At 29.0% G+C, this 8533-nt stretch overlaps 1 pseudogene; it reads left to right on the top strand.

Moving 5' to 3' along the window:
- Positions 1 to 1256: 1256 nt before the first annotated feature.
- LOC112710332 (cytochrome P450 CYP82J17-like) lies at positions 1257 to 8017 on the top strand (annotated as a pseudogene).
- Positions 8018 to 8533: the final 516 nt, after the last annotated feature.

The following is an 8533-nucleotide window of genomic DNA, read 5'->3' as shown; positions in this document are numbered from 1 at the left end:
GAAGTTTTCAACCGAGTTACATCCTCATCCTTACAAGTTGCATTGGTTAAAAAAAGAGAATGAAATTAAAGTAACAAAGCGATATTGTGTCCAATTTTTTATGGAGAGTAAATACAAGGATAAAGTGTGGTGTGACGTCATTTCGATGGACGCGTGTCACTTACTGTTAGGACGTCCTTAACAATATGATTGTCGAACTATTCATGATGGTTTAAAAAATACATACTTCTTTATTAAAGATGGCAAGAAGATCGTATTAATTTTGTTACGACATGTAAATGGTCAAAAGAATCAAGTTGAGCGTATGCCTTTTCACATCTTTCAAGACCAAATATACTCTCCGATGAAATTTTTCGCCAATACAAGATGAGTCTTTTTCAACCCAAGGAGGATAATTCAGGAGCTCTTTCCAACCTAGGGAGCATATATCTTTATATTTGTATCGTTAATTATAGTAGTTTAGTGTAACATATATTATTATATCGTGTTATGAGTTAGTCCCACATTACCTAAGTCATGAAGGTTTCTCTTTCCTGCTAGTATAAGTATGTACCCTTTTTGCTAACGAAGTTGAATTGATTGAGTTAAATAAGGTGTGTCTCTTTAAGAGTAAGAGATGCATCATTGATTTAGTCAATCAAGATGGGTTCTTGGCTATGTTTATCATAGTGAAATTGTTAACCTCGTCAAAATTAATGACTCAAACGATGTTCTGGCGTCATCAATTAAAAAAAGGATCCCGCTAGGGGGACAATGGACTATTTATACAATGTGTACAATGGGCTATTTAGTTACAGGTTCCCGAAAAATTAAACTGATTTTGGGGTTCATCAAGAATCGAACTCTTAACCTTTCGGATATAGTGCTCTAATACCATGTCATGATACCATTTATTCCAAAAGCTTCAGCTGATGAGAAAAGGTAACACTAATGATTATATCTCTAATACTCCATAAACCTCCATTGTACACATTATATAAATATTTTATTGGCTCATCCTACTTTCCCTTAAAAAAATAGCCTAATATAATTATTTTTCTTAACGTATTAAAATAACCTTCTCAAGAGAGTAGTTGGTTTGTTCTTTTTTTTTTTTCATTCTACCAAAAAAATAGAGTAATACTACCAATATAGTTAATTACTCAAAAAAGTGTTAATTATAGTTATTGAACACGTTCTACTTTTGCACTCCCACATATAGTTAAATACCATTTACAATGAAATATTTATACCCAATTGCAATTATAAAATTAAACCATGGTTTATCCCACGAGACCAATATATAAGGAATAAGACACTTCTCAAAATCTTACAACCCAATCTTCAATCTTACACATAACTTAGACCACAAATAATGGATTTCCTTTCTCTTTCAACAGTAATGCTTGTAGCTTCAGCCTTGGTCCTTGTCTACAACATATGGAGGATTATGAACAAAACAAGTGAGAAGCAATTGCAAGCACCAGAACTACCTGGTGCGTTCCCATTAATAGGTCACCTCCATTTACTAGGAACCAAAATTCCACTTGCAAGAACCTTCGCTTCTTTCTCCGATAAGTACGGCCCTATATTCCGAATCCGTCTGGGATCATACCCTGCTATTGTGATCTCCAACAAAGATGGAATCAAAGAATGTTTCACCATAAATGACAAAGCTCTTGCCTCGCGCCCCAAGTCTAGCCAGGGAGTATACATTGGCTATAACTACGCAGGTTTTGGGTTCGCTCCTTATGGCTCCTTCTTTATAAAACACAAGAAGCTAGCGACGCTTGAACTACTCTCGTCTCGCCGCGTCGAATTATCGAGGTATGTATATGAATCCGAGATTGATACTTTGATCAAGGATCTGTTATTGTATTCTGCAGGAAATTCGCCAGTTAAAGTAGTTGTTATTAGTGAATGGTTGGAACGGTTAAGTTTCAACATAATCACAAAGATGATAGCGGGAAAAAGGTACTTTAGTTTCTTGCAAGATGTGGACGATGTTGAAGCACATAGAGTTGTGAAGCTTATAAGAGAAGCTTTGCATTTATCTGGAGGGGGTTTTGTTCCTTCGGATGTGATCCCTATAATTCAATGGTTTGGTATAGAAGGGAAAGTTCTTAAATCCATGAAGAGAATTGCAAAAGATTTGGACACACTTTTGGGAAGCTGGGTTGAAGAGCATAGGAGGAAGAGTAATAAGGTAAATAGCTCAAGCGAGAAGCAAGATTTCATTGATGTCATGCTTTCCGTTGTTGAAGATGATCCTGATTCTGGCCATACACGTGACACTATCATTAAAGCTCAAATTATGGTAAGCACAGATTCTTTTTCATGGATATGTCTGCTGTTTTAATTACTCTTAGACTTTTGGTGACTTTTAATAACTCTTAGGTTGAAATTATAGAAAAACTTTCAAATGTATAAGTATATATAATGATATTTCATTAATTTTTAATTATTAATTTTAATTATATAATATATAATTAAAATTAATGGTTAAAATTTATTAAAATATCAGTGTATTGGTATTTAGGGTTAGTAATGGGTAGAGTAAGATAAGTTTTGGACTCTATTTTAACCCTATTTGTGGGTGAAAACTCTTTTAAAATTCTATCTTACCCTATTCACGGATTAAGAAATTTTCAACCCTAACCCTATCCGCACCCTAAAGTTCTAAACCCCACCTTATCCTATCCTACACGCAGAAAAATAAAAAAATTTCAAGCAAATATAAAATTCAAGCATTCCAAATTTTATACATATTAATAAAATAGAAAATAAAAAATTAAGTTTAAATTAAAATTAAAAACAATAAAATCTTACAAAAATCTAACATAAAATTACAAATAATATGATCATCAACTAATTTAGTGATTATTTTAAGTTTTTATAAAAAGATTGTGAATTCAACGCTCACTTTTTTCACTACATACATACCTTTTACATATATATTATATAATATATTAGGTGTGCGGGTAAGATAAGGTAGGGTAGTAGTAGGCTAGCATTAATGAGTATCAAATTAACCACTAAGGGTTCTCAAATCACCAAGTCAATGAGACCCAATAACTCAAGGTCACTCAATTCCCTTAACCTAAGTCAAGAGTATAGAAAACTACCCTATAATTAGTGAAAACATTTTATCAAACACCTAAAGTGCAATAAAAGTAAACATCATAAATTGCATGAATTAATGAAACCATAACTAAAATAAGCAAGAATCAACAATAGCAATTAAGATAAATATAAAAAGACATGGAAACATTAAATTGCATTGAAAGGAAATAAAAATTCAACAAGGGTTCATGAAAGTAAAAATGGCAAAATAAGAAAAACTAACAAGGAAAGCTAAAAAGATTGAGACAATAGAACAAAAAATAGTGAAGAAAGCTAAATAAAAACAACAATTAAAACTTAGATCTAAGAAAATTTGACCTAAACTATCCTAAATTCTAGAGAGAAGGGAGAGCTTCTCTCTCTAGAATTCTAACCTAAAACATGATGAAACCTACATTATCACTCCCCCCTCCCCCCATTTCCTTACAATCCTTAGGTTTAAAAGCATAAAAAATGAGTTGGATTTGGGTCTCCTTCAGCTCAAAAATCGCCCCCAGCGTATTGCCCTTAAATTGGTCACGTGTTGCTTGTCACGCGTACGCATGGGTCACGAGTACGCGTTACTTGCAACTTTCCTTGTCACGCGTACGCGTCGGGCACGCGTACGGGTCGCTTGACACTTCCTTCCCACGCGCACACGTGGGCCATGTACACGCGTCACTTGACAGATTAGCAAAATTTCATTTCTTCATAAATTCTCCATTTTTGCATGCTTTTTCTTTATTTCTTCAACCCAATCTTTGTCTTCTAAACCTGAAATCACTTAACAAACATATCAAAGTATCGAATGGAATTAAAGTGAATTAAATTTAACAATTTTAGGGCCTAAAAAGCATGTTTTCACTTTTAAGCACAAATTAGGAGAAATTCACAAAACCATGCTATTTCATTAAATAAATATGAGATAAGTTGATAAAATTCCTTGAATTTAACACATGATAAACCACAAAATTGGAATTTATCAGGTAGGTACCCTACCCACAGACAAACTCGCACGGCACTCTACTCTACTCGCAGCGGATTGGATAGACAATCCTATCCGAACGGGTTAAATACATGCGGATAGGGTATAAATTGCCAGTCCTAGGTATATTTGAAAGCTTTTCAAAATTATATATCAAATAGACAACAATTCAAATATACAAATAATTGATTATGTTACGTATATACTAAAATCAATGACTAAAATCAGTAAATTAAAATATATATATATATATTAATAATTAATTTTAGTAACTAATTCTAATGTATTAATAATATTTTTGACAAATAATATTACAACTAAGCCTTTTATAAAGAGTAATAAAGTTTGTGAAGAGAGGTAACTAGGGATTTAGCCATAACATTAAGTAAAGAAAAAAAAAGGAATTTAAAAAAGGTAAGACCAAAAGTCACAAATTTTACATGTGTGAAATTTATTTGACTTTATTTTTAAGTTGCACTGCTATTTTAATTTGTTTCAAATACGTCATATTGTTACAATTATTATTTTTTAACAAAGAAAAATAAATAAAACAAGAAAAGATAAGATAAAAGAAGCCAAGCTTTCTATGATAAGCATAGATTTTTCCCACGGTGTCACCATGGGTGCTGAATTATATATCCATCAACAATACTGAGTTGTTACATAGAAAATGATGTTTCAATATATTAAACAAAAAAGATTTCTATAGATTGAAATTTTGTGGTACCAAAAACGAAAGAATTTCCATAAATATAGCGATAAAATTTGGATAAGTATACACGAACTCCGGTTTTAACCATTTATTTTTATTTTAATAATTTATTTTTGAATCAGATGTATATATAGCACGATATCTATGAGTGACAATATATATTTTATCCGCAGATACTCAACTCGATGTAATTCGTCCGAATAGAATATACTGATATAGCACGATATTTAAGAGTAATGACAATATAAACCCTATCAGCAAATATCTAATCCAATTTAATTCGGTCAAATAGATTTATCAATTTGATTCACAAATTTTAAATGAATTTGTGGATGTTGAACTAAAAATCTTTCACTAAATATAAAATATTTTTAGCCATTAAGAAAAGATCATTAATTAATTTTAATAACTTTTTTTATATAAAAATCAATTCTATTTTAAATTATCATCAAGTTATATAATAATGTTATATCTTTTTAATAATCTGCGAATAAAATTAAGTACCATCGTGAATTAAAAACAGGTAGAGTTAGGATTAGGATATTCTCAATTTACATATAAAATTGAATTAAATTTATATAAAAATTTTAACATACAAATAAAATTAGGATTGGATCTAAATCCTATTCTATCCTATTCATTATCTGCATAGACTTCTTTCTTTTTGAATTATATATATATATTATTAAATATAAAATTTAAAAATAAATCTTATATATATTATATATAGATAATTATTTATATTTTTTATCGGTTTAAATTTTTAAAACCTAAAATTTAACTATTGTTAATTTGTTTTTGGTATCCCAGCAGGCCGAGCTCCACAATTTTTATCACTTAAAAAAAATTTTAATCCACAAAAAATTATTATATAAAAAATATATTAAAAATATAATTATTCATACCACATTATGCATACTATTCAAATTCTCCACTATTAGGCGCTTGCCATTGACTTTTTATTAATACAGAATACTCAATTCTTACGAAACTAACTGCACTTGTCCATTGAACTCCTAAATGTTACGTGTGTAGTTGTGACATTGTGTACATTATTATATTATTATATAAAACCAAATCAATAATACTATAATGAGTTTAGTTAACATGTATTCTCTAAATTTATAAATTAAAAAAATTTATTAAAATATAAATAATTTAAATTTTTAATATATATATATTTATTTTATTTTTATTTAATAAAAATATTTAAATTTTTTTACTAATAACAAGTATATTATGTACTCTTACGACACATAATTAAACCCTAATATCATATACCTTCATTAGTAATTGAAGAAAAACTTAACAATGTTTACGCTAACAAAGTCAAGGATACGATCCTGGCAATATATACAAATCTATCATTAAAATAAATATTCAGAATAATAAGATAATAAGGATCCATGTAATAATTATCTCTATTTTTTTTTAATTTCCATTTGATATATTTTACTGTTTTATGTAGGGTGACTGTGACATATTGGGAAACACCCATATATCAAGAAATAGTATACGAAACTTGGACTCGTCAATTAACTTTAAAAATATGCTATCTTTAATTTGAAAAAGAAAAAAAAAATCAAGAGTAGTTAGCTAGACAAGTGACATCAATGTGAAAGTTATAGTCTCTCTTTTCTATAAGTTGATGCAACAGTAATTTGTGGGTGTCCTAATTTGTGTAGTCAACTATGGGGAGTTCTTGTTTTTTATGGCTTTCAACTCTATATGTCATTGTACTACTTTGTCCAAGAATAATTCTCTCTCAATATAAAAAAAATAGAGAAATAAGTCAAATTGGTTTAGTTTTTTAGTGATTAACTGAATTAAAATAATAAAATTAAAAAATATTTATTTAAAATATATTTTTTATATATAAAAATATTATTTTATCATATTTAATTTAATTTTGATTGAATTTTTAAATTTTTAAACTTCTAATTTTACCTACCAATTTCACTTCTGAAAATAGAGCTAATCATGGATAGATAGAAAATAGATAGATGTTTTACAATGGTGTAACAGGTTGACTTTTTGTATTAGGGTATCTTGTTGGCAGGGACAGACACAACATCCTCAACAATGATATGGATGCTAGCTTTATTGTTGAAGAACAAACATGCCTTGAAGCGCGCACAAGAGGAAATTAATGTTCATGTAGGTAGCTTGAGAAAAATAGAGGCATATGATATGAAAAATCTTGTTTATTTACAAGCAATTTTCAAAGAAACTCTAAGGTTATATCCGGGTGACCTCTATTATTACCCCATGAAGCAAGAGAAAATTGTTACATTAATGGCTATTACGTGCCAAAAGGGACACGTGTCTTCGGAAACGTGTGGAAGCTACATAGAGATCCAAGTATTTGGTCAGAGCCAGAGAAGTTTTCACCAGAGAGGTTTATTAATGGGAATGGAGAAGTTGATGAAGATCACCACTTTGAATACCTTCCATTTGGGTTAGGTAGAAGAGTTTGCCCTGGAACCTCTTTGGCAACACAAGTGAGCCTCATCACACTTGCACGTTTCCTTCAAGCATTTCACTTTGATTCTCCCATGGATGAACCTCTTGACATGAGAGAAGGCTTGGGCCTAACCTTGCCCAAGCTGACTCCACTAAAAATTATTCTAAGTCCACAAGTATCTTGTGAACTTTATCCCTGAAGTAATATCTTTCTATTACCTGATAAAAATATAAAATGAAATATTAAAATTACTCAAGAGAGATTATGTTGCTACAAAATTATTTATGTAATAACGAAAAAGTTTTAAAGTAATCCCACAAAGGTTGTTTTTCTTTGACATAAATAATTTTTGTTATAGCAACATAATGTCGCATAAATAATTTTAAAAAATACTATTTATACATTAAAATCAGTTATTAAAATCAGCCACTAATGTATTTGTATATAAATATATGTGTGATTTAATTTATTTTTAACGTATATTTATATTTCAGCATATATTTTATATTAATGACTGATTTTAATAGCTGATTTTAGTGTATATATAGCATAGTCCAATAATTTTGATACTTCTTTTAGGGTTTATATATGTGCACGTGTATGTGTGCGTGCGCATGTATACTTGCTGTGTGGTGGCAATGATATTGTTTTTTATGTATTATATTGTGAAACGTGTTTAATTTGAAATATTAGTAATGGGACGTAGATATATAGGCTATATTGTAGAAATGTTTCCTTTTATATAGGGTGATATAAATAGTACTTGAGTTGCAAATGTCTTGATTAAATTAAAGGATATAACTACAGAGAATTAATTTGTAATTAGTAAATATTAATTAATTTTATATTGTAGTTTTTTATTTTTATTTTTATTTGTAAATTATTAAATAAAAATATTTTTATTTAGTGTTTAGAATTTGAAATTTTAATATCTAAAATTTAGGTTTTAGAAATTAGGTTAAAACGATCATTTTTAAAATATCGACTGATATTAGCAAAAAAATAATTCGTTAAAATAAATAAAAATCTGGACTTACATTCTATATATATATTATATTATATATATTATAGAAAGTTAAAGTAAATGTGATGATCAACACAAATTTTATGAAGGCAAATACTATTTTTGAAGACAAATCACTATATGAAAAGTGGGAAATAGCAGCGATTTTTTAAAAATTTTGTGACAGTTTTAAATTACTACAAAATATAATATTAGCAATTTAAAAATCGTCCTTTTTTAAGGTGTAGAGATTAATATTTACGGTAATTTTTAACAACCGTTGGTATA

This window comes from Arachis hypogaea, chromosome 9 (assembly GCF_003086295.3).
Source record: "Arachis hypogaea cultivar Tifrunner chromosome 9, arahy.Tifrunner.gnm2.J5K5, whole genome shotgun sequence".
NCBI classification, from domain to species: domain Eukaryota; kingdom Viridiplantae; phylum Streptophyta; class Magnoliopsida; order Fabales; family Fabaceae; genus Arachis; species Arachis hypogaea.
This window is presented reverse-complemented; position numbering and strand designations above follow the sequence as displayed.